This window comes from Sapajus apella, unplaced genomic scaffold (genome assembly GCF_009761245.1).
Source record: "Sapajus apella isolate SASKATOON/1434 unplaced genomic scaffold, GSC_monkey_1.0 scaffold65, whole genome shotgun sequence".
NCBI lineage: Eukaryota > Metazoa > Chordata > Mammalia > Primates > Cebidae > Sapajus > Sapajus apella.
Window position 1 is genome coordinate 9349178 of NW_022437005.1, and position 23218 is coordinate 9372395.

Here is a 23218-nt window from a genome sequence, read left to right on the forward strand (position 1 = left end):
TCAATACCTGTACTCTGGACAGACCCTCCTGTCTCTGCACAGGGAAAAGTGGGCTCCATCCAGCAGCTGCCTCCCCAGGCTTGCACCAGCACATGCAGAGGACGCGTCTGCAGGTCAACTTAGTGAGACGTTAGAAAGTATCATTCACATGTTTCACGTTGTGTACTTTCAGAGTTGGGCAGAGAAACTGTGTCCCCTATGCGGTCTGCCTGCAGCCTCTCTGGGACAGATGCAGAGGTCAGAAGCCAGCACACTCTCCGTATGCTTCCCCAGGCTCTTTTTCCCAGACACTTATCAGAGCCTGCCCCATTCTGACATAATCCACTTGGAAACACCTTATCAATAAAAACCAAATGCTTTCTGTCTTTGGCCACTTAGGGATCCCATGTTGGGACAGTCTACATTTAGTGGGCAATGCTTTTGGCCAGATGAGGCCCAACTAAAACTTCAGTACAAGTTTGGGGTAAAGCGCTGCATTAACTCAGGGATTGGCAAACTATGGCCAGGGGGCCAAATCTAGGCCACTGCCTGCCTTTAATAAATAAAGTTTTATTGGCACGCAGCCACTCTCATCTGTTTTCATTGTGTCCGTGACTGCTTTCGTGCTGCAATGACAGAGTTGAGTAGTTGCAACAGAGGCCATATGGCCTGCAGAGCCATTTACAGAGAGAACGATTTACTCTCTGGCCTTTTACAGAAAAAGTTTGCCAACCCCTGCATAGGAAAAAAAGAAAAATATCCCCTTTCAAGGAACCCCTGGAAGGTCCGGCCACAATGCCAGCTCATGGGTGTTTTCCTTTCCTGCACTGACTCCCAGGTTGTAAAGCAGTCAAAGCCCTTTGAGCTCTCCTTGCTAGATAACTTTAACCTTTGTGAACAGAGAGGCCATCCTTCTTTTGCCTTTTGGAGAATGTCAACGACCATTTCTCCATGCAGGTTATAGGGTGGTTAGCCATGTGGGTCACGGGTCTGGACAACGGGTTTGAATCCCTCCTCCACCCATTGAGCCCTCTGTGCCTTGGTTTACCTTTATGTAAGATGAGGATAAGAAAAGTGTGTCTCCTATAAGGTTTTTATGAAAATGAAATGAGATGCTAAGAACACAGCGTTTGTTTTAACCTGGACTGGCACACCCCACACATTCAATACAGAGACGGATTCTGGAGCTAGAGGGTATCTTGGGAGGTCATCATCACTGCTGTCTTTCAGAGGAGTAAAGTGAAGTCCAGAGAGGAAAAGTGACTCCACTCCCACCCTCATAGACACTGGGGCAGGTCTAGGAGGCAGAGGCTCCTATGGTAAGGACTGCTAATATATTTTGAGCTCCTCGATGTGACCAGCCTGGGCTCCACACGTGACTTATCGTGTCTCATTTAGCGTTCGGGGCTGCCCTGTGAAATGAGCGTTTTGTTTATGCTGACTTTGCAGACAGGGAAGAAGTGATGGTGCTGGAACGCACACTTGCCCAGGGTGAGCTTCCAGGAGCTCACAGCCAAGCCCTGGCTGCCTCTCCACACAGCTGCACCCACGAACGCACTTGGAAGAAATACAGCATTTTGGGTTCCAGGGATAGAAAGGGTCCGGAGAATTCAACTAGAAAATGCATCAAACACCAAATTCTTCAGCTGAGAAACTAGAACCTTTCTGGCTGCCCCGTCTCCTGGGTACAGCATTGCAATGGGGCCATCTAGTGGTCAAAGACAAGAAAGTCCACCGGTCAGGCCTCTGAAAAGCAACTGAGCCAACAAGCCCTCTGGTCTCCCCGGGGGAATCTCAGCAGACCCAGGGGTAGGCAGCCCGGCCAGATGCCAGCCTTAAGGAGGACCTGGTAAGGGGCGTGTCTATGGTTCTGCAAAGGAAGGGGACACTGGCAGAGGCCAACTGCCCCTCCTCACCTTTTCAGAGCCCTGTCCTCCAGTTCCACAAGAGGCAACACTCCCTGACTGCCCCAGGAAACATTTAACAGTGTCTGGGGACATTTCTGGTTGTCACAACTGGGGGATCTTTCTGGTGTCTAGTGGGTAGAGGCCAGGAATGCTTCTCATCACTACAGTGACAGGACAGCCCCTACAGCAAAGAGCGGGCCTCGAATGCCAACAGCGCCGCCCAGCACTGGAAACCCTGAGGTGGCCTCCTTCCAAATGGAGCCAGGCAGGCCTGGGGATTGCACAAGGCCATGATGCTCAGAGCCCCTGCGTGCACATTCCTGCCTAGCCGCTCTTCCCCGACCTCCACTCTCTTACCTGTCCTCTTCTTTCACCTTCCAGCCCACTTGCCTCCTGTTCAGAGTAGCTCATCTGCTCATGTCCATCTCTTTTTCTGGATTTGTTCTCCCCACAGGCAGGCCTGAGAGAAGGATATGGAGGCAAGCAGTTTATTTGAGAGGGGATTCCAGGAAGCACTTGTAAGGGAATGAGGAGAAGAGACCGGAAGTGTGGAGGTGAGAGCAGTGAAGGGTGAGTTGATGGGTAGTCATTGCTGTGAGCAGCCGAGGTGTGGTCTCTGAGGACTCACATGAGGACTCAGAACTGTCCCCTCCAGGAGAAGGAAGCCAAGGTGTTTGTCCTCCAGCTCTCGGGCTGTTCCTGAGCACTAGACACTCACATTGCAGCCGCCTGTGCACTGGTAGAGGAACTGATGTCTGCCTGGCCTGCCCACATCTCTCCATCGTGAGGGGTATTCAAGCTTGCCCTCTCTCACCCCGGTCCTTAGAAGCTAATGGGTCACTTTCCCCAAATTGAAGCTCCAGAGACCAGGAACAGGGGACTGGCGCAGTTGATGACTCTACACAGCTGGCCCCATTCAGTGTAAGGATTCAGGAGCTGTGACATCACCCTGGAGGCAATGCTAGTTCCCCGTGGTCCACAGCTACATCGTTAGGGCCACTGAAACCTGAACGTTTGAGGGCGGGCAGGCCACCAAGAAAATTGTTACATCACATCCCCAGCTAGAGCAGGCTTGGTTTGCTTAGTAAGAAAAGCAATATTTTTGTTGAATTTCACATTTTCTACCAAGTAATGAATTAACCTTTTTGAACTCACAAAGGACATCACAGCAGGAAAATGAAGCCATATCCTGTACATGCTGGCTACCTCATGACCCACAGGAGAGAGGGAGGGTGATGCCTGAAGGCAGGATGGGAAGAAGGAATATAAGAGCATTCAGTACGAATGGATTCCAAACCCGGTGTGACAACCAGCCAGTCCTGGACCGGTTTATCATCTCAGTGTGGACTGATTCTCTTTTGCAGGAAGTTAGTTCCGACTTCACCAGCTAGATTGGAGGACACCTGTGCCGTCCCTTGTCCTGCTGCTGCGAGAGACCGCTTCCAGCTTTTAGACATGCAAGACTAAATGTGAATACCATCTATACATGTGGCTGAGAAAATTCTGTGGAGAAGCTTACAGCTCTCCATCATCAGTAATATAAACATACTTTGATTAATCAGGTAAACTGTATGCAATCAGGTAGTCTTGCTGAGGATGAAGAACTTTATTAGATTTGGGGTAACAGGATTAAAGTCCTTAACATCACCTGTTTGGATTTTTCTCATTTCATGAGTAGTTGATAATTCAGCATACGTTTATTAAGCACCCAGTCTGACCATGGCACTGAGGGCTAACTGCGTGGAATGCAGCAGAAATGACATCTAAATGGCCGATAGGGTACCGCTCTCCACCCGTGCCTATGCACTACAGTGAAAGGAACTACATTTCCCAGGAGCCCTTGCCTCCTCGCTTCCTTGTAGGTTCAGCCAATAGGAGGCACTGGCCGGAGATTGGCTGCTGGGAGGAGGGGAGAACGCTGAGTGTGCCTGCCCCTTCTTCTTCTTTCACGTGGCATCTCCAGTCCTGGTTGGACTTCATCCGTGATTTCAGCGCTAGCACAAGGCAGTCCCTTTCTGTGCTCCCATTGTGCTTGGCTGGGAGGACACAGAGACCTTAGGCTCAGAGAGTCCCACGTGCATCCTCCCTTGGCCCCTCTGGCCTAGGGGTGGGGTCAGTTTCTTGGTGTTGCTCATATCTGGATTTTGTCACTGCTCTTCTTGTTTTTCTCCTCAACTCTCCATTCACCTGTGCACCAAAGCCCCGTATTCAATTCTCTCTGCTTGAAATACCTAGTGTGGTTTCTGGGATTTTGGAGAATCTTACCTACTCCTTCAAACATATTTCATATCCCTTTCCTTCCTACATGAGGCAGCACTCACCCTGGTGCCATGGATGTTCTAAGACTCCCACCTCTTTCTTACCCCAAGGTCTTTGCACTTGCTTTCCTTCTGCATTACATGTTCCTTCCCTGGAGCTCCCCATGGATGTCACTTTCTCATCCCTCAAACTTCATGTTCCCCTCTCAGGCAACATGGGAAGAAAAAGCAAATGCTACTTTCTCAGAGGCTCTCCTTGACAATCACAGCTAATGCAGCTCACTCACCCCACCCTCGCTGCAATTTACTTGACTTCCTATCATGTTGTCCTGTTTTTTCCGTTCACATTGTGTATCTCAATCTGCAGTGTTTTCATTTACTTGTTTGTATAGTTTGAAGTCATGACAAAGGCAAAATTAAGGTGGTTTAAAATAATGTGTTTCTTTATCATTTTTGAAGCTAAATTTTGGGCAAGGGGACATGGTGAATTCATCCTCTGGCAGTGGATGTGCCCTCGCCCACTGCTACTCATCCTCCTGAATGGGGTCAGGGCCTGTTTTAAATGGCAGGTGGCATTTCTCTGCTTTTAAGCACATGATTTTTCTCCGGATCAGAATCCTGGTAGTCACCGTCTGGGTAGCAGTGGACACCCTCTTCTGTCAGTGTTTCAGGGGTGACAAGCATCTCATTGTAGAACAAAGACAAGATTCTTTACACTTCATTACATGTTGATAAAACCACTAAGATAAATTGTTGGTCCACTATCCTATATCCGCTCAGCCTACCCAAGTTCACCTTCAGTCATGAGGGGCAGATCACTGTAAACTGACAACTTCCCATTCAAGCCCTTGTCTCTGCCTGAGGGCTTCGCTATCCAGGAGCCCACTTCACTGCGAAGCACTTACCTGGAAGGGGGAGCACAGGCAAGACCTCCAGCCCAGAGAATTGAGTAGATACCCACATGGGTAACCTGCCCTTGACGCCTCTGTTATCTTCTTCCCAGCCCCCTCCATTTACTTCCCTACTCCCTCATTTGTGCTTCCTGGGACCACCTTCCACATAAGCTGCGTGCACCCAAGCCCTCCTGTCTGGGTCCACTTTGGGAGGATCCACACCAAGCAGAACCCAGTTCCCTTTTTCTCAGCAGCTATTTCTCTTTGTGTCACATTAAGATCCACTTCTGTGAAAAAAGACTGTGTGGGCATTGGGGCTTAATCCTGCCAAGGTCAGAGAAACCACGTGGACCACCCCTGGGAATTGTCCCCCTGGGGAGAGACAGATGCAGGCATTTTGTCCTCTACTCCTGTCCCCACCCATGCCCACCTCGACCCTTCCCCCCCTCCTTGACCCTTTGCCTTCCCTGCTCCCCTTTGCTCACCGTCTTCCTCACCAGGATGGAGAACTGGCCCCTGGTAAGCTCGTCTCATGTCTGCACCTTTGAAGTTGCCTTCTGCAAGTGGGTGCTGGGCTGTCAGCAGCATCATCCAGAATCTGGAAATGCAAATGCTCAGGCCCTGCCCCAGACCTGCTGAATCAGAGACTCAGAGGGTGGCCTCCACCCTTGTGTGCCCACAGTCCTCCAGGAGACTCTGGGGCTTGCTGCAGCCCTAGAAGCACTGCTCTAAAGCCACACTAGTTAGCATTAGATGTGCAGTTCACACAGCTTGTTCTGCTTCTAACCACTGGTCGGGGGCTCAGGGTTCTGATTATGTAACACATGTGATGACTCATTAATGATGACACACGTTCTTCTCATCAGTTTGCCAGCGTGATTCATGATATCACACTCAGATGCTGGGAAGAACAGGGGCTGTGGGAACTGAAGCACCCGCATTGGTCCCCAGCCCTGTAACTGCCCCATGCATCCCTGGGGTACCTCTCTTTCTGTGTACACTGTTTCTGGGTGCTACTGTGACCCCCACAGCCAGTGCCTGTGTCTCTCTGTGATCATCTGTTTCAAAGCTGCTGGAACCCCTGTGATCACCCTGCTTGCATGGGGGGATGAGACAGCCCTTACCCAGTGATGGGTGGATGCAAGGGCCCCCAAGACCTCCTTCCGGTTCAATAACTCAAGAGAACTCATAGGAACTGGAAAGGCCACCAGATTTACCATTACCTCTTATTACACGTGGTTCCAGCACTACACAGCAGGTTGAGGCCCAGGAGAGCTCTAGTTGTGGAGCTCCAGGGTCCTCTCCCGGCGGTGCTGTGCAGCAGCGCTAAGTTCTCCCAGTAATGACATGTGGCAGCATGCGTGTTATATTGTTAACCAGGGGGACCGACCTGAGCCTTGGCGTCCAGTGCTTTTATCAAAGGCTTGGTCATGTGACCATGATGGACCATCTACACGGCTGACCCGGTCTCTAGTCCCTGGAGAGGCCAAGCTGATTCAAAGCCTCCACTGTGAATCCCATGCTTAGCATCAAGCGCCTGGTGTGGCTCGAGGCCTCAGCACACAGACGCTTATCAGGCAGGACATCAGAGGACGTACGGACTGCCTTACAGAAGCTGTGCCAGGGCCACACCTTTCTTTGGGTAAGGTTAGCCCTTTACTGCTCTCAGGGCATGAATACTCCAGCTCCTTCATAGCCAATGCAGCCTCTCTGGATCATGACCGGCCCTGGCTGTGCCTCAGAACTCCCCAGCAGGAGGAAGCCCGCAGCACCCACACGGCTCCTGGCTCACGTTTGTCGCTCCCCGTCTCACCTTTCCACTGCCTGCCTCTTTGTGTTGTTGTTGTTCTGGGAACACTTTCTAATAAATCTTCACACAAAGCCTTGTCTCAGATTCTGCTTCTAGGGCTACCAGAACAGGACGCTGTAAGAATTTACAGTGTGAAATTTCCTGTATTTCACGAACCCTCTCATATGAATTGCTGTTACTTTCAAATCTCAGAAATTAGCAGCAGCTGCTCTTAGGGTTAGATCTGGAGAAGCCAAGGTAGAACCCGGAGTTGAGTCTCGCAGTGGCAACTGGGTCCAAGGCAGTGTCACCTGGCCAGAACTGGGGTTGACACCCAGCTGGTCCAGGAGGGGCAGCTCCTGCCAGGGACTCCAATCAGAGGTGAGGGGTCCGGGTGAGGAGAGGAATGCTCTCACTTTCCTCTCCCTTTCACCTCCATCTCTTGACATCACTTCCCATTGGCCGAACCTAAATGGGAAGCAGTAGGCAGGCCTGGGAAGCAGCGTCTGCAGGGGCGGTTGTGAAATGGATCTGAAGGCAAACAGCACACGATGAACACATGTTTTGTAACCACTGATAGAAAAAAAGGCAATAGAAAAACACTGACACTAACTCAGTAGCACGTTGGATGATTAAAACTAAAACAAAACCAGGAGCCAGAAGAGCTGCATATGCTTACGAACAACAGTGCGAACATGTGTGCGGCAGCGTGCGCTGGGAGGCCCTGGCATTAATTCTGGGTCCCTCCATCCTTCCCTGGGGTGAGCAGTCAACAGCGTGGTGCTTTCTGTACCGGAAGAGGCAGCAGCCACAATGCCTCACCCCAGCAACTTCAAATGACATGCTGAGAACAGCACGTAGAATCCCCTTATGTTTACATGGTATTGGTGCCCTTTGAAAATCTGATTAGCTCTTTTAATTACCATGGACCCTTTCAGCACTTAGCTGGTAAATAGCTAACTCTGATTAATAACTCTCTGTATGCTTGGGAAATATCACTTATTTCACCGTGTGTCCTCCTGGTGCCAATGGCTGCCAGAGCTCAGCACCCGGGAGTGACCCAACTTCGTTGTCCCCCTACCTTCCACTGTTGCTCTGCCCTGTTCCCCTAGACCCTGAAGCTGCTCCACCTGAGGGGAACGGAACCAACTGTACAAACTGCACAGAAAGCATGCAGGCCAGGGAACACTTCCTGGACTGTCTAATGAACTTTGCAGACATTGGGTGTCCTTTTCTCTTTAGGGCCATAGATAAACTACTTGTCTGAGAGCTATGTGTTTCCACCATACGGAAGCATCTGAAGAGCTATATATATAAAAAAAAATACTCCCAGCACCCTAGGGGCTAGACTTCGCATCTCTTTGACCGCTGTCCCGTCCCTGCGCCCAGAGAAGTGCCTGGCACGTAGCAGGGCTGCAGTGTGTCTTTGCAGATGGGACAAGCCCTGATTCTTGGCCCGAGCGACCAAATGCTTGGCTGGTGCTCCCACCTCAGTGCAGCCGAGTGGGTCTGCCTAGCCACCCACTGCCTGGTGGGGAGGAAGCAGTGGGGCCAGTCGTCCACAGAGCTTGAAGCCTCAATTGTTGTTGATCTGCTATCTGGGAGGATGAGACATTCCCAAACTTTAATCACGTAGCATTCCAGTTGATGAGTCCAGCGACTCTGCATAAAAAACTGGAAGCCCTGGACGGAGACCTAAGTCCAATCAGGGCTCGCACTTCTCTGGCCCTTGGATGTGTTTTTCTATTGCATAGATCTGCAGGCGCTGCCAATGAGAATGTGTGTCCGGCACTTACTAGCAGATGAGCGAAAGCTTCGCAGCGCACCATCAGCCAGGCCTGACGCTGCTGCCGCGAGGTCCTCACCCGACAGGAGAAGGAAGACGTTTGTGTCCTAGGTCAAAGGCAAGCCCTAGTTCCTAGGGACTATCACTGAGGTTTGCTTAATTAAAATATTGTCATTTAACGTATCTATGCCAATGAAATGATGCAAACTTCATAACAGCAGGTGGAAGCGAACTTATGTCTGAATGCAGAACGCTCTTCCAGCTCCCTTTTGAAGCAGCCTTAACAGGCCTCTTAGGCCGTCTGCAATTAAGGAGACTGGACGGTAGAGGGAAGCAGAGGATGCCGTTTCACGGTTCCTTCGCCGCCCAGGCTCAGGCTCCCGCCCCACTCGAACCCCCAGCTGGAGGCCCAGGCAGAGCTCGCAGTGGCCAGCTCCGCCAAGGTGCCAGCAATGACTTGGAAAAAGTCTCAAGCGACCCCCAGCTCAGGCCTGATGGAGAAGCTGGTTATGTGCCCAGCCTCTAACTCTGACCGACGGCAGGTTCTGGGCAGGACTAAGGGGAGACACGTTCCTGGTGTTGCTTTTCCTCCTGCACATGTCCAGGCTGTGGGGAGCCGCCTGATAACCCCAGCTGGGGTTATGGGGGTGTTCAGGCTTCCCTGTCCCTCCTGCGATCCGCGAACGGGGCCTTGAGCCTGCAGGGAACATACGAAGTTGAAGAATCTCATCTTCCAACTCCTCCAGCTCCCTGAGATCTTGCCGGGAAGCCTCCTCCTTGGGTGTCCTCTGCCTGTGGGGGTGGCTGGGCATGATCAGACCACCCTTCTTCCTTCCTCACCCCATCAGCGCTGAGGTGAGTACTGTGAAAATATCCAACAATGGGAAAGAGAAAAGAAGGAGGCCAAATGCAAGTACTTGGAAAGGAGAAAGGGCCTGGGGAAAAAGTGCATCACATTTTCAGCCATCTTCCCTGTGTTTTTGGTTCTAAAGATGCTGCCGCCTTAGCGCTGAGTATCGAGGATCCTAAGGGAGCCGCAGAAGGACAATGGGATCCTGGTTCCTTTTAGAAACCCATGAAGCCAAGCTATTTTCTTTTTTTAAACGTTATTTTAAGTTCCAGGATACATGTGCAGGAGGTGCAGGTTTGTTACGGGGTAAACATGCGCCACGGTTGTTTGCGACACCTGTCAACCCGTCACCTGGTACCCACCCCTGCGTCCATTAGCTAGTTGTCTTGATGCTGTCCCTATCCCTGGCTCACGACAGGCCCCAGTGTGTGTTGCTCCCCTCCCTGTGTTCATGTGTTCTCTCATTGGTTAGCTCTAACTTATTATTATTTTTTGCAAAGTGAAAGCAAGTTTATTAAGTAAAGCAATAAAGGAATGGCTACTCCATAGACAAAGCAGCCGTGAGGGCTGCCGGTTGCCCATTTTATGGTTATTTCTTGATGATATGCTAAACAAGTGGTGGATTATTCATGCCTCCCCTTTTTAGACCATGTAGGGTAACTTCCTGACATCGCCATGGCATTTGTAAACTGTCATGGCGTTGGCTGGAGTACAGCAGTGAGGACGATCAGAGGTCACTCTCATCACCATTTTGGTTTTGGTGGGGTGGCCAGTTCCTTTACTGCAAATTGTTTTATAGTCAAGGTCTTTAGGACCTGTATTTTGTGCTGAGCTCCTGTCTCACCCTGTGATTTAGAATGCCTTAACTGTCTGGTAATGCAGCCCAGTAGGTTTCAGCTTCATTTTACCCAGCTCCTGTTTAAGATGGAGTTGCTCTGGTTCACACAGCCCTGACATTTCCCCACTCCCTTTTATAAGAGAACCTTTCATTCTAAGTGTTGTAGAGGGACAAAGATTCATCTTCCGTAACTTCTTCAGGCTGAAAAGGGGTGATGATATTCCTGCCTAACTATGAGGGTCTCTTGCATTCAGGGTAGAAAGGCAGCTCCCAATTATGGGTGACAGCATGCAGTATGTGCTTGTCTGTTCCTGTATTAATTTGCTGAGGATGATGGCTTCTGGCTCCATCCACATCCCTGCAAAGGACACAATCTCATTTTTATGGCTGCATAATATTCTGTGATGTACATGCACCACATTTCTTTTTTAACCAGTCTATCATTGATGGACATTTGGCTTGATTCCATGTGAGCTCAGGTTAACTTCTTACCCATACCAGACTTCATATTTTTATTCAGGCAACCACTCCTCCCTGGAGTTTATCCATCTTCCCCTCTTTATGAAAGAAGGGTCTGCCAGGTCCCCACACCTGCATCACCCGCCTGCTGAGCTGCCATCCTCATGCCTGGGTCTTCCCCAGGCACTGGGAGCGTCCATCCCAGGCCACGAGAAGATCATCTGCTCCCAATTCAGTAAAGTTATTCTCAGTGTCGGTCATGTTGTCCAGCGTGTTCTGGGGGTCAAATGTCCCATCTTTTACCCAGATGTCCTCATAACCCTGTTCTCCCCTGGGAGACTAACCCCACTAGCTGATTCTGCTTGTGCCCCATTTCTTGGTTTCTGGACCCAGGAAGCCCTTCCAGCTACCCCGAGCTGTAGTTCTCAGGTGTATCGAGAACTACAGTTGTGAGGACGAGGGGCAGATCCTATGTTGTTTTTTAACGTAATATTTAACATCATATTTTTTAAGACTTCTCTTTCTTGGGAAACTCAAAGCATTCCTTGGGCTGCTGAGGTCTGCTCCCCAGAGGTCATATTTGGAGGTGGTCCCATCATCCTGAGGGAAGGATGCTGGGGGAGCCCTGAGTGGGAGGCTGGGGGTTCTGGTCCTCCCGTCCTGCGATTCTCAGCTCCAAGGAGTGAGGCTCCATGCTAGACGCCTCTCTCTGGCAGCAACCACGGCCTGTCTTTTCTTTGCAAAACAATCACAAATTTATCTCTAGGCCACCATCTCTTCCTTCCTTCAAGAAAATTAACCCCTGAGTTAAGCTGTTTACTCTAATTTCAATTGTTGAAATTGCCCAATCTTTGCTTCCCTCATAGCACCATCATTTCACAGGGATCTTGGTTGGAAGCCCGCCTGGATTGTAACTTCACAGTCTTTGTCACCGTAATGCCCACGGTGCAGAATGAAGATTGTTGAAGTCCCACCAGCAAAGCCAGGACTGTTTCAAACTCACTCCTTCCTAAACTGGGAGAGGGCGAAGCTGGTTCCGAAGTGCACTAGAAATACCGAGCAACTGAGATGCTTCAAGATGTGAAGCCCAAGGAATATTCCATTAAAAATGGCACAGTCTAAGGCGGCTCAAGCTCCAAATAAAGGAAAGGTTCAGGCGGCGATAATCCCACCAACATATTCAAGGAGGTAGGCTATTCCTGGATTGGCCGCAGCTGACCTCCAACTTCATGCCTTGCTGCTGTGGGGACCAGATAGGCAATAGGAGGAGAAAAGGAGAGGATTTGTTGGTTTTTAGGCCCAAGCCCATGGCCCACACTGATCCCAAAGTGGGTCTCCTCCATTGCTGCTGCCCAGCTGAGCTCTTCCAACCGATTTCCCCAAACTTAGGCCAGCGCTGTTCACCAGAGCTTCCTGCCACGATAGAAATATTCCAGAGCTGCTCGTGCAGAATGACAGCCACCTGCCCCGTGTGGCTACTGAGAACGTGAAATGTAGCTGCTACAACTAAGGAAGCATTTTTAAAACTTTATTCAACAGCAGTTAAAGTTTAAAAAGTAACATGGGATTAGGGAGGCACAGCTAATGACTGGTGTAATGGATGACGCCGCTCTAGGTGATTAAAGATCCTGACCGGGCGCGGTGGCCCACACCTGTCATCCCAGCACTTTGGGAGGCCGAGGTGGGTGGATCACAAGATCAAGAGATCGAGACCATCCTGGGCAACATGGTGAAACCCCGTCTCTACTAAAAAATACAAAAATTAGCTGGACGTGGTGGCCTGTAGTCCCAGCTACTCGGGAGGCTGAGGCAGGAGAATTGCTTGAACCCACGAGGCGGAGGTTGCGGTGAGCTGAGATCACGCCACTGCACTCCAGCCTGGTGCCTGGCGACAGAGCGAGACTCTGTCTCAAAAAAAAAAAAAAAAAAAAAAAATGACCTGGCTTGCCGTCATTCTCTCCAATACTGCATCTGTCTTAATTCTTAATAGTTTCCGTGTGCTCACACGTGATTCTTTGTGCAACTGGCCTCTCGGTTCTTGAACCCTGATCTTTCACGCAACCTGCCCTCTACTCACTTTTACCATGTGTCGGAGATGTCATTAGCAATAGCTACCGCGCTGCTGCTGGCTGACTTTCAAGCACTTCCCTTTCTGACCATTTCTCTAGAATTCTAAGCCCAGCAATCCTTCAAGCCTACTGGGATATTCATCCCATGGATCCTACCACATTTCGCTTTGTTGGTGCTGAATATTTTTGTATTCTTTTAATACAAAAAATATTCCACCTTTGTTCTGCGATGTAGTTAAAGAGACAGAGGCTGGGTGCTGTGATGGGAGCCTGGAGTCCCAGCTGCTTGTGAGGCCTGAGGCAGGTGGATCGCTTAAGCCCAGGAGTTCTAATTCAGCCTAAGCAACAAAGTGAGACCCTATCTTTAAAAAATATATAAGGAAACTGTTTTTGATCTTTTAGGATCTTGCTTTAAAGTTTTGCACAGTAAGGCCAGCGTAGCCCGATTTTGCCCCGCTGTTGACATAACAACTTTCTGAGTAGTCTACTGATGCCTGTGTGTTAGGAGGCTTTCCAGCCTAGCTGGTGAGACACCCGCCCTTCCGACCTGCGTGAGTGCTGCAGGCTGTCCCCTCCTCTCCCTTCGGGTGGTTCTTCTTCAGCCTTGCCCACTTGCCTCACACGCAAGTATGCTCTGCTGAAGACCTGCAGAGGCCTCTGTGGCTTTCTGCAGCCCTCTGTGGCCCTCTGTGGTCCTCTGTAACCTCCTGTGGCTCTCGGCAGCTGGCTGTGTCCCTCTCTGTCCCTCTGTGGCTCTCTGCGACCCTCTGTGTCCCTCTGCAGCCCTCTGTGACCCTCTCTGTCCCTCTGCGGCTCTCTGCGACCCTCTGTGTCCCTCTGCAGCCCTCTGTGGCTCTCTGTGTCCCTCTCTGTCCCTCTGTGGCTCTCTGCGACCCCCTGTGTCCCTCTGTAGCTCTCTGCAACCCTCTGTGCTTCTCTGCGACCCTGTGTCCCTCTGCTGCCCTCTTCAGCCCCCTAGCTCTCTGTGCCTCTCTGCGGTCTTTTGGAGTTCTCAGTCTGTATAGTGGACCTCTCTGGGATTCCACCTGGGTTATGTACATATGTGTACGTGCACGTGTGTGTGTGTGTGTGTGTGTGTGTGTGTGTGTGTGTGTGTATGACACACACGTACAGAGACAGACAGAGAGACAGAGAGAGAAGAGACCAGTTTTTTTGTTGTTTAAGAGGGGAGGGTAGCTCTGATTGCTGTTACTCCATCTTGGCTGGAAGCAGATATCCCCCGTTCTGCTGTTTCTCAGCCCCACTTTCCTGGCTCCAGTCTCGTGGTCAGTCACTGTCAGTACTTCCCCGCTCCTCGTTCCTTCTAGGCTAGCAACCTACAACCCTGGGGAAATCAACTCTGCCTGCTCTTTCCTGCTGCGGTGCAGCTGAACATGCCTGCAGGGAGGCACCCACCATGGCCACATGTCTGGCTTTAACTTCCTGGCTGTGAAAACCTGAGGCCCTTCATGCTGTGTGGCAATGCAGTTGTGTGTCCCCCTCCATGTTCTCTAAATGGCCATGTCATACCTCCTCTTCTCAAATTCCCCATATCTCTACCCCATTCTCTCTTAAGTAAACAGATATGTTCCAAAGACTGTCACTGTCACCTTTGCTGACCTGCCTTTCCTTGCACCTTCACTTCTGTCTTCCTGCCCCTTTCACAAGTTGGCCCCACCCTTCTCTCTAGTGCACGAGGTCTCAGCTTTTCAGGGATTCTACCCTCTCTCTCCCACATTAAGTGTCGGCTTTGTATTGGATCATCCCTGTCACTCAACAAGCTTGGTTCAGTTCTCTCATCAGCAAGTCGCTCTCATGGCCCATCTTCCTCTGGCTTATGTACATTTCTTTGCTTTGCACTTGAGACAAAACTCTGAAAGATGTCACTTGCTGTGATTAATTAATCGCGTCCCGCTTTCTTTTGATTTCTCTCTCATGAGGCTTGAATCCCTGCTAACTGCTCTTGTCAAGATCATCACGACCTCCATGTTGCTGAAGCCAAGGGTCCATTCTCAGTCCTCATCCGACTTGACCCTTCAGAAATAATGGAAAACATTTCCTGAGTGCTTCATCTCCTGACGCATTTTCTGCATTTGGCCTCTAGGACACCACACCCTGTTTGTCTTCTCTGTCACCTTTGCCAGCTTCTCCTTTGTTCATGACCTCATAATGCGGAGTGCCTTAGACTCAGCACTTTGTCTTCTTTATAAAGATACTCCCCTTTGGCCGGGCGTGGTGGCTCACGCCTGTAATTCCAGCACTTTGGGAGGCTGAGGCGGGTGGATCACGAGGTCAAGAGATCAAGACCATCCTGGCCAACATGGTGAAACCCCATCTCTACTAAAAATACAAAAATTAGCTGGGTGTGATGGCACATGCCTGTAATCCCAGATACTTGAGAGGCTAAGACGCTTGAACCCAGGAGGCAGAGGTTGCGGTGAACCGAGAATGCGCCATTGCACTCCAGCCTGGGCAACAAAAGCAAAACTTCCGACTCAAAAAAAAAAAAAAAATACTCCCCTTTGAGGATCCCATTTTGTCTCACAGCTGTAAACACCATTGGTATGCTATGACTTCCATGCTTATACCTTTAGCCTAAATCTTTTCCTAAATTCCAGATTTATAGACCCAGCTGCCTACTCAGCCTTTCCGCTTGAATGTCTAAGGACATCTCAAGTGATCGTAGCTAACACAGAACTCTTGTGTTTTAGCCTGAGCCTGGTGCACTGCCACCTTTCCCATGCCAGTTAATAGAAAGCCTACCATGCCAGCCGCCCAGGGCACCTCTTGGTGGCGTCCTCGACCGCACTTTTTCTCTTATGTACACATCCAACCTGTTACAAAACCCATGGGCTCTATCTTCAGAATACTCTGAGGACCTGAGCAATTCTCACCATCTTTTCTGCTACTACCGTGGTCTAATTTGTTTTCATGTCCCTGTCCCTGTTTGCTTGTAATCCCTTCCCAGCATGGCAGCCAGGTTTAAGTAATCCTTTGAAAACTTGAGTAACCTATTATCACTCCTGTGCTCATAACCTTCAGGGTCTCCATGTGATTCAGAATAAAAGACAAAGTTCTTGCCATGGTCTGGAAGTCCTGCTGTTTCGGGTCCTGTCACTTCCTGACAGCAGCTCCTGGGGTATTTCCTTTTGCATCCACGCTGGCCTCTGTAATCTCTGAAACCTGAGCACTCTTCCTCTGTGTATCAGCTCGCCTCACTCCTGCACTTTTTCCAAGTCTTTCTCAAATGCCACCTTCTAAATGGCGCCTCCCTGACCCCTTCATTGAATTCTGTAACTGCCCCGCTCTCTCGCTCTGACTCAACTCTGCTGGACTCTTTATCGTTTCCTAGATAATTGGCTTGCTTATTACTCTATTTTACTTGTTTCCAAGTGCTAGGATGCGAGTTCAGTGGGGGCGAGCATTGTTTTCTTCATTGCTGCCTTCAAGTACTTAGAACAATGTTAGCACATGTGAATTCTTCAACAAATACCTGTTAAATGTTGATTGAATTTCACAGCTCCCTTGTCTAAGTTTGTGTGCTTTGTTCATCTCTCATGGAATTTACTGCTGTTCATTTTAATCTGATCTAACCTGGATGAAAATATCAAAGTGAGGAGGCAGAGAATGCTGTTTCAGTAGCTTTGGACCATGAACCTATTTTACCTTAAAAATATTATGCCAAAGAGGCTGGGTTTAAGACCAGGGTGGACGATGGGCTGCTTCTTTGGACAAAGATGTCACAAGCGTCCCCATCCCTTGTGATGACAAGGGCCTGTGCTGTCCTATAGTGCTGGTAACTGTGCACTGATTGTTCACCTGCGCTCCTCCCTTCAGGCCATGGAGTGAGAGGGGGCAGCCTCTTCCCCAGCTAGGACTCTGAGACAGAGTCGTGCCGGTTGAGCACACAATCTGATGACCTCTGTGCTTCCAATTAAGCTCAGTCTCCCAACTCACTGCTCAGATTCACTTGATGATTAATGGAAATGAGTTGTGTTTCTAGATCTGAGCCACACATTTGGTGTTTCCACTGTCATTTGCTGAGAGCAAGTGCAGTGTCAAATGGCTCCACTTTGTGCCTCACAGGTGAGACCTGGGAATCCAAAGCTTTCCCCTCCCTGCTCCAACCCCTTATCCATGGACACAACGATTGCACGTGGACCTGCCTTGTGAGGCTGAAGGCAACCTTGCAACAAGAGTCTCCGATGCAAGTTTGCAGCCCGCAGACCCGGTGTGCCTCTGACACCCAGCACCAGTGAGGAACGTTGCAGAATGAACTGGTGGTGGCCGATTCAGCAGCCACAGCACCTTCGGTGATTTAATGTAATTTAATTTTACGAAAACAATGGCCTAAAATTGTGCTCAAAGTCTTTGCCACAACCACCCCTCTCCTCTTTCCCTTGCCATAGTTCTCTCTTTCTAGCTTACGACTTAGGAGGTTCAATCTATTTTCCCCTTGCCAGAAAAATTCAGAGCCCTCTCAAACTTAAATAGCCGTGTAGTTTATCCACCGGCAGATTGGCTATAGGACGCTTGGGGATCATTGGTGTTTTAAATATTTTAACTCTGTGTTGAAGATTGGACCCCAACGTGTCTGAACAAATACAGAAAAAGAAATGGCAGGAAGACCTGCTCTGCCTCTGTTTGGTGTGCAGTGGGAAAGTCCAGCTCCTCATTCATGCAGACATCCTCTGATAGGCTCAGTGGTGTTTGTGTGCGTGTGTGTGTGCGTGTGTATGTGCGTGCATGTGTGTGCTGAGCTGTCTGTAAAAACTAAAGCAGTAATTACACCTGACAAGCTGGACAGAAGCCCAGCGCTTTTCTGGAGAGACGAGCACCTGAGACTGAGTGTGGCCGGGTTGGGGGAGGGGCTGCTGGCACCAGCAGCTGCTTTAATAATGCTGCTCACCTTTGCTGATTAATATGCTTGTCAAAATAAAAGGCAAATGGAAATGACCCCACAGCACAGAGACTGGGATGGAATTGGCCAAACCATCTGGCCCCAGATTAATTGCTAGCACTTTCATCTCCTCTCCTGGGCTCTCCTGGGCTCCAGATACAATAGGACGATAATGGAAAAGAAATGCACTCAGATCTGTCGATCTTGCTCCCTCTATTCCTAGCCAGGCCCAGAGCCAGTCATGCTTTGCTGGCATTTAGTTCCCAAGGGTGTTGAAGGAGCTCAGGGCTCTTTCCCAGAAAAACACTCTCCAAAGGCCTCAACGGTTTGCAGCAGAGCCCAACTGTAGCTCTGCTCAGCTTCATCCATAAGGGCACTGTAGGGCGTAGCAGCTTCCCACCTGAAAACAAGAGTGCCCTATCGGAGGGACTCTAAGAGGTCTGTTTGCTTTACCCGGAAACCAATGCAGCTGAGTTAGGAGGCCCAGGAAGGGACGCGCTTGTCCACAGCTGGGATGATGGAGAGGCACTCCCGACTGCAGACTGGAAAGAGTTGGACACTTTGGTCTGCACAAATAGATCTTGAATTACACTGGAATTGTGGATGATGCAGAACATGAAAATGGTTATTCCCACAGCCCAGAATGATGGAACTAGGAATTCTCCCAGGAAGCTTCAAAGGAGCTCTCTATTTTTAGTTCAAACAACAGCTTGCGTTTTGGGGCAGAAACAAAAAAATACTATGTTTTCACCAAAAATGCTTTATTTTCCCCCTAGATGTACAGAAGATGATATTTCCAACTCCCTTGTGGTTGAGGGTAGGGAATCTGACTCTGTTCTGGTCAATAAGATGTGTGTCAGTGAGGCAGCTGATCCTAAAGCCTCCCATGGGGTCTCTGTGCTCTCTTCCATCATTGCTTCATTTATGGAGGCCCTAAAGGGAGCTGGCACAAGAGAGAAGGGCCCTGGGTTCCTGTGGAGCAGAGCCACTCCCACCCCCACCCCGGCTACTCGACCGATTCAAAGTCAGAGTAAACAAGGAACAACCTCCCTAGTGTCCTCAGCCCCATAAAGTCCTGGAGGCTGGGTGCTTCAACACAGCAGAAAGCTACTGTCTCACATTCTCGGGGGATGCCCTGGGCCATGTTCATTGTCAGGGCCCCAGGGAAAAATTCTTCCTTCTTCTTCTTTATTTTATTTTTTATTGCATTTTAGGTTTGGGGGTACATGTGAAGAACATGCAAAACTGTTGCATAGGTACACACGTGGCAGTGTGATGTGCTGCCTTCCTCCCCATCACCTATATCTGGCATTTCTCCCCATGCTATCTCTCCCTAACTCCCCACCCCCCGCTGTCCCTCCCCTATTCCCCCATGGCACTGGGGTACCAAAACAGAGATATAGACCAATGGAACAGAACAGAGGCCTCAGAGGCAACACCACACATCTACAACCATCTAATCTTTGACAAACCTGACAAAAACAAGCAAGGGGGAAAGGATTCCCTGTTTAATAAATGGTGTTGGGAAAACTGGCTAGCCATGTGCAGAAAGCAGAAACTGGACCCCTTCCTTACACCTTACACTAAAATTAACTCCAGATGGATTAAAGACTTAAACATAAGACCTAACACCATAAAAACCCTAGAAGAAAACCTAGGCAAAACCATTCAGGACATAGGCGCAGGCAAGGACTTCATGACCAAGAAACCAAAAGCATTGGCAACAAAAGCCAAAATAGACAAATGGGACCTAATCAAACTCCACAGCTTCTGCACAGCAAAAGAAACAGTAATTAGAGTGATTTGGCAACCAACAGAATGGCAAAAAGTTTTTGCAATCTACCCATCTGACAAAGGGCTGATATCCAGAATCTACAAAGAACTAAAACAGATTTACAAGAAAAAAACAAACAAGTCCTTCTTCTTTTTTGCTTCTGTGGTTGCTGGGAATCCTTGGCACTCTTTGGCCGATAGAGCTCCATCCTAATCTCTGCCTCCGTCCGCACGTGGTGCTGTCCTGTCTGCACATGTCCACATTTTTCCTTTCTTATAAGGACACCAGACATGGCTCAGGGCCCACCTTAAGCCAGCTTGACTCCCTGCATTATATCTGCAAGGACCCTATTTCCAAATAAAGTCACATTCACAGATACCAGGAATTAGGAGCATCTCTTTTCTTTTGGGGGACACAGTTCAACCCATAACAATGTCTAGAATTTGGAGTTCGTTTGTTACAGCAGCTGGTGTTACTCGCTCTGACTAATGTATGTCTGGCATCGGTCCCAACTTGGGCATAACTTTCTCCAGGAAGCCCTTCCTGCTTTCCTGACCTCAAATCTAGATGGCGTGTGGCTTCACAGTGGTTCTCCACAGTGCCCTAATCCCGTATCACAGCATTCACTATGCTGTGCCATCATGTCCTGCTCACATGGACAAGTGGACTCTTGTCTCCTCTCTCCTACCCTGTTCATGCCAAAGGCAAGAGCCTGCCGTTCTTGCTTCATATTGTATATCCTGGGCCTGGCGTGCAGTCTGTTTCTTAATCAACAGCTCTCACGTGGATCAGTGGATGCTGTGAGGAAGACTGCACACTCTGGCACGAGCTGCATCAGGTTGACTTTCTGCCTTCAAGAGTCTTGCCGTCACTAATGGCCTCCTGGTTGCAAAGTCCCCTGGCTTATTCTCCTCCTCATGCCCCTTGTCTTCCCTGCTGCATTCATAACTGTGGACACTCTGGGACGTGCACATGTGTTAATGCCATTTAAGAGTCTGGCTCCTCAAGGTTGTCATCTCAGCTCTGTGCCTCTCACCCCAGCATCAATCCCACTTTGAAATCTGCTTGTTCTCATTGCATTGGGACTCCTTGACTCTCCCATCAAACACGACAGAAAATGCCTCTAACAGAAGGGTTTTCACTTATTCCATGCATAGAAGGGGTTGGTTAAATTGAGTGGAATTCCTTCTAAATCCGGCTTTAGTCTGTGACCAGCATGGCAGCGGCCACTCAAGCTGAGTGAGTCTTCCCGGCAAGCTTGAAACTCAGTTGCTTCTTTCCTCTATTTCTCAGAATTATCACATCTCGGACTGTTAGAAGCTGTTCTCGTGGAACCATTGTAGCTGTCAGGAATGGCCAGGCCCTGATAATCACTTTGTCCATAAACACAGATTTTTTAAACTTAGAAAATAGACTTTTTAAAAAAATTTATTAATTTATATTTTTTAGAGACAGGGTCTCACCCTGTCATCCATGCTGGAGTTCAGTGGTGGGATCATAACTCATTGCAGCCTTGAACTTCTAGGCTCAATTGATCCCCAGCCTCCCAAGCAGCTGGGACTATAGGTGCACACCATCACTTTTGGCTAATTGAATTTTTTAATCTTGTAGCGATAGAGTCTCACTATGTTGCTTAAGCTGTTTTCAGACTTCTGACCTTAAGCAATTTCCTTGACTCAGCATCCCGAAGTGCTGGGATTACAAGTGTGGGCCACTGTGCCTGGCCAGACTTTATTTTCTGAGCAACTTCATGCTGACAGCAAAATTTAGCTAAAAATACAGTATCTGTCTATTCCTTGGCCTCACAAATGCAAGCCTCCCCCACTGTCTTTACCACAACTGAGTGGTTCAGTGTCACAATCAATGACTCCATCCTGATGCCTCATTATCACTCAGTGTTCATAATTTACATGAGGGCTCACTCTTGGGCTTGTACGTTCTGTGAGTTTTGACAAACATATGACGGTGTCTATTCACTATTGTAGTATCTTACAAAATAGTGTCACTGCCCTAAAAATCCTCCATACTCCACCTACTCATCCCTCCTTCCCCGAGCTCTAGGGAAATATTTTTTCCTTATGTTACTGACTGCATAGTCTTGTCTTTTTCAAAATGTCAAATAATGGAAATCATACAATGTGTAGCCTTTTCAGGTTGGATTTTTAAATCTAGTGGTATGTATTTAAGGTTCTTCCATGTCTTGTCATGGCTGAATAACTCATCTTCAGCACTGAAGAATATTCCATTGTCTAGTTGTATCACAGTTAGTCACCCAGTCACCTACTGAAGGCCATCTTGGTTGCTTCCAAGTTTTGGCAGTAATTATAAAGGAAACTGCTATAAACATTCATATGCAGGTTTTAATGTTGACAAAAATTTTCAACTTGGGTAAATATCACAGAACACATTTGTTAAATCGTATGGTAAGAGTATGTTTAGTTTGGTAAGAAACAGTGAAGCTCTCTTCCAAGATAGCGTTACCATTCTACTTTCCTACTAGCAATGAATGAGCTCCTGTTTCTCCACATCCTTGCAAGCATTTGGTGTTGTCAGAGTTTTGGATTTTGGATATTTTAATGGGTGTGTGGTGGTATCTCATTTTAATTTGCATTTCTTTTAAGACATATGATGTCACACATATTTCATATGCTTTACTTGTCACCCATATACCTTTTTTGTCAGTGTTTGTTATTTTTTTGTCCTATTGATAATAGCCATCCTAACTGGGGGTAGGGTGAGATAATACCTCATTGTGGTTTTGATTTGCATTTCCCTGTTGATTAGTGATATTCAGCATTTTTTTTTCATATATTTGCTGGCTATTTCTATGTCTTCTCTTGAGAATGTCTGTTTTTAGATCATTTGCCCATTTTGTAATTGGAATTTTTTTCCTTTGGCTGCTGAGATATTTTTCTTTCTTGCATATTCTCAATATTAATCCCCTTTACAATGAATAGTTTGCAAATATGTTCTCCCATTCCGAAAGCTGTTATTTTACTGTTAGAGGTTTCCTTTACTATGCAGACACTTTTTAGTTTGATGTAATCCCATTTGTTTATTTTTGCTTTTGTTACCTGTGCTTTTGAGGTCTTGTTCATAAAATATTTTCCCAGAGCAAAGTACGGAAACATTTTCCCATTTTCTTCTAGTAATTTGTAGTTTCAGGTCTTACAATTAGGTCTGGGATCCATTTTAAGTTTATTTTAATATACAATGAGAGTCTAGTTTTATTCTTTTGCGTATGAATACTCACTTTTCCAAAGATCACTTATTAAAGAGACAATCCTCTCCCTCAGTGAGCATCCTGAGCACCTCTGTTAAAAATCAGTTGGCTGTAGATATATGGATTAGCTTCTGGGTCCACTGTACTGTGTTTTTATGTGTTTGTTTTTATGCCAGTACCATGCTGTTTTGGTTACTATAGCTTTGTGTTATATTTTGTAGTCTGGAAATAAGATGTCTCCTCCAGTTTTGTTTTTCCTACTCAAGATTGCTTTGACTATTATAGTCTTTTATGTAGTTTAGATTTTTTTTTCTATTTTTGTTAAAAATGTCATTACTATTTTAAAACTTTATTTTCTTTTTTTGTTGTGTTCTTTTCTGTTTCAGTATCAGGGTTTTGCTGGTTTTGTAAAATGAGTTAGAAAGAACTCACTCCTCTTAAGTTTTTTGAAATAGTTTGAAAAGAATTGGTGACAGTTTTCTTTAAAGATTTG

At 48.1% G+C, this 23218-nt stretch overlaps 1 long non-coding RNA gene across 1 annotated transcript; it reads right to left on the reverse strand.

Moving 5' to 3' along the window:
• Positions 1-1160: 1160 nt before the first annotated feature.
• LOC116530224 lies at positions 1161-2827 on the reverse strand. Its single transcript, XR_004259886.1, has 3 exons — positions 2605-2827; positions 2244-2346; positions 1161-1391 (listed from the first exon to the last, which is right to left on the reverse strand). It is a non-coding gene; the product is annotated as an uncharacterized LOC116530224 (long non-coding RNA).
• Between the last annotated feature and the right edge of the window lie 20391 nt (positions 2828-23218).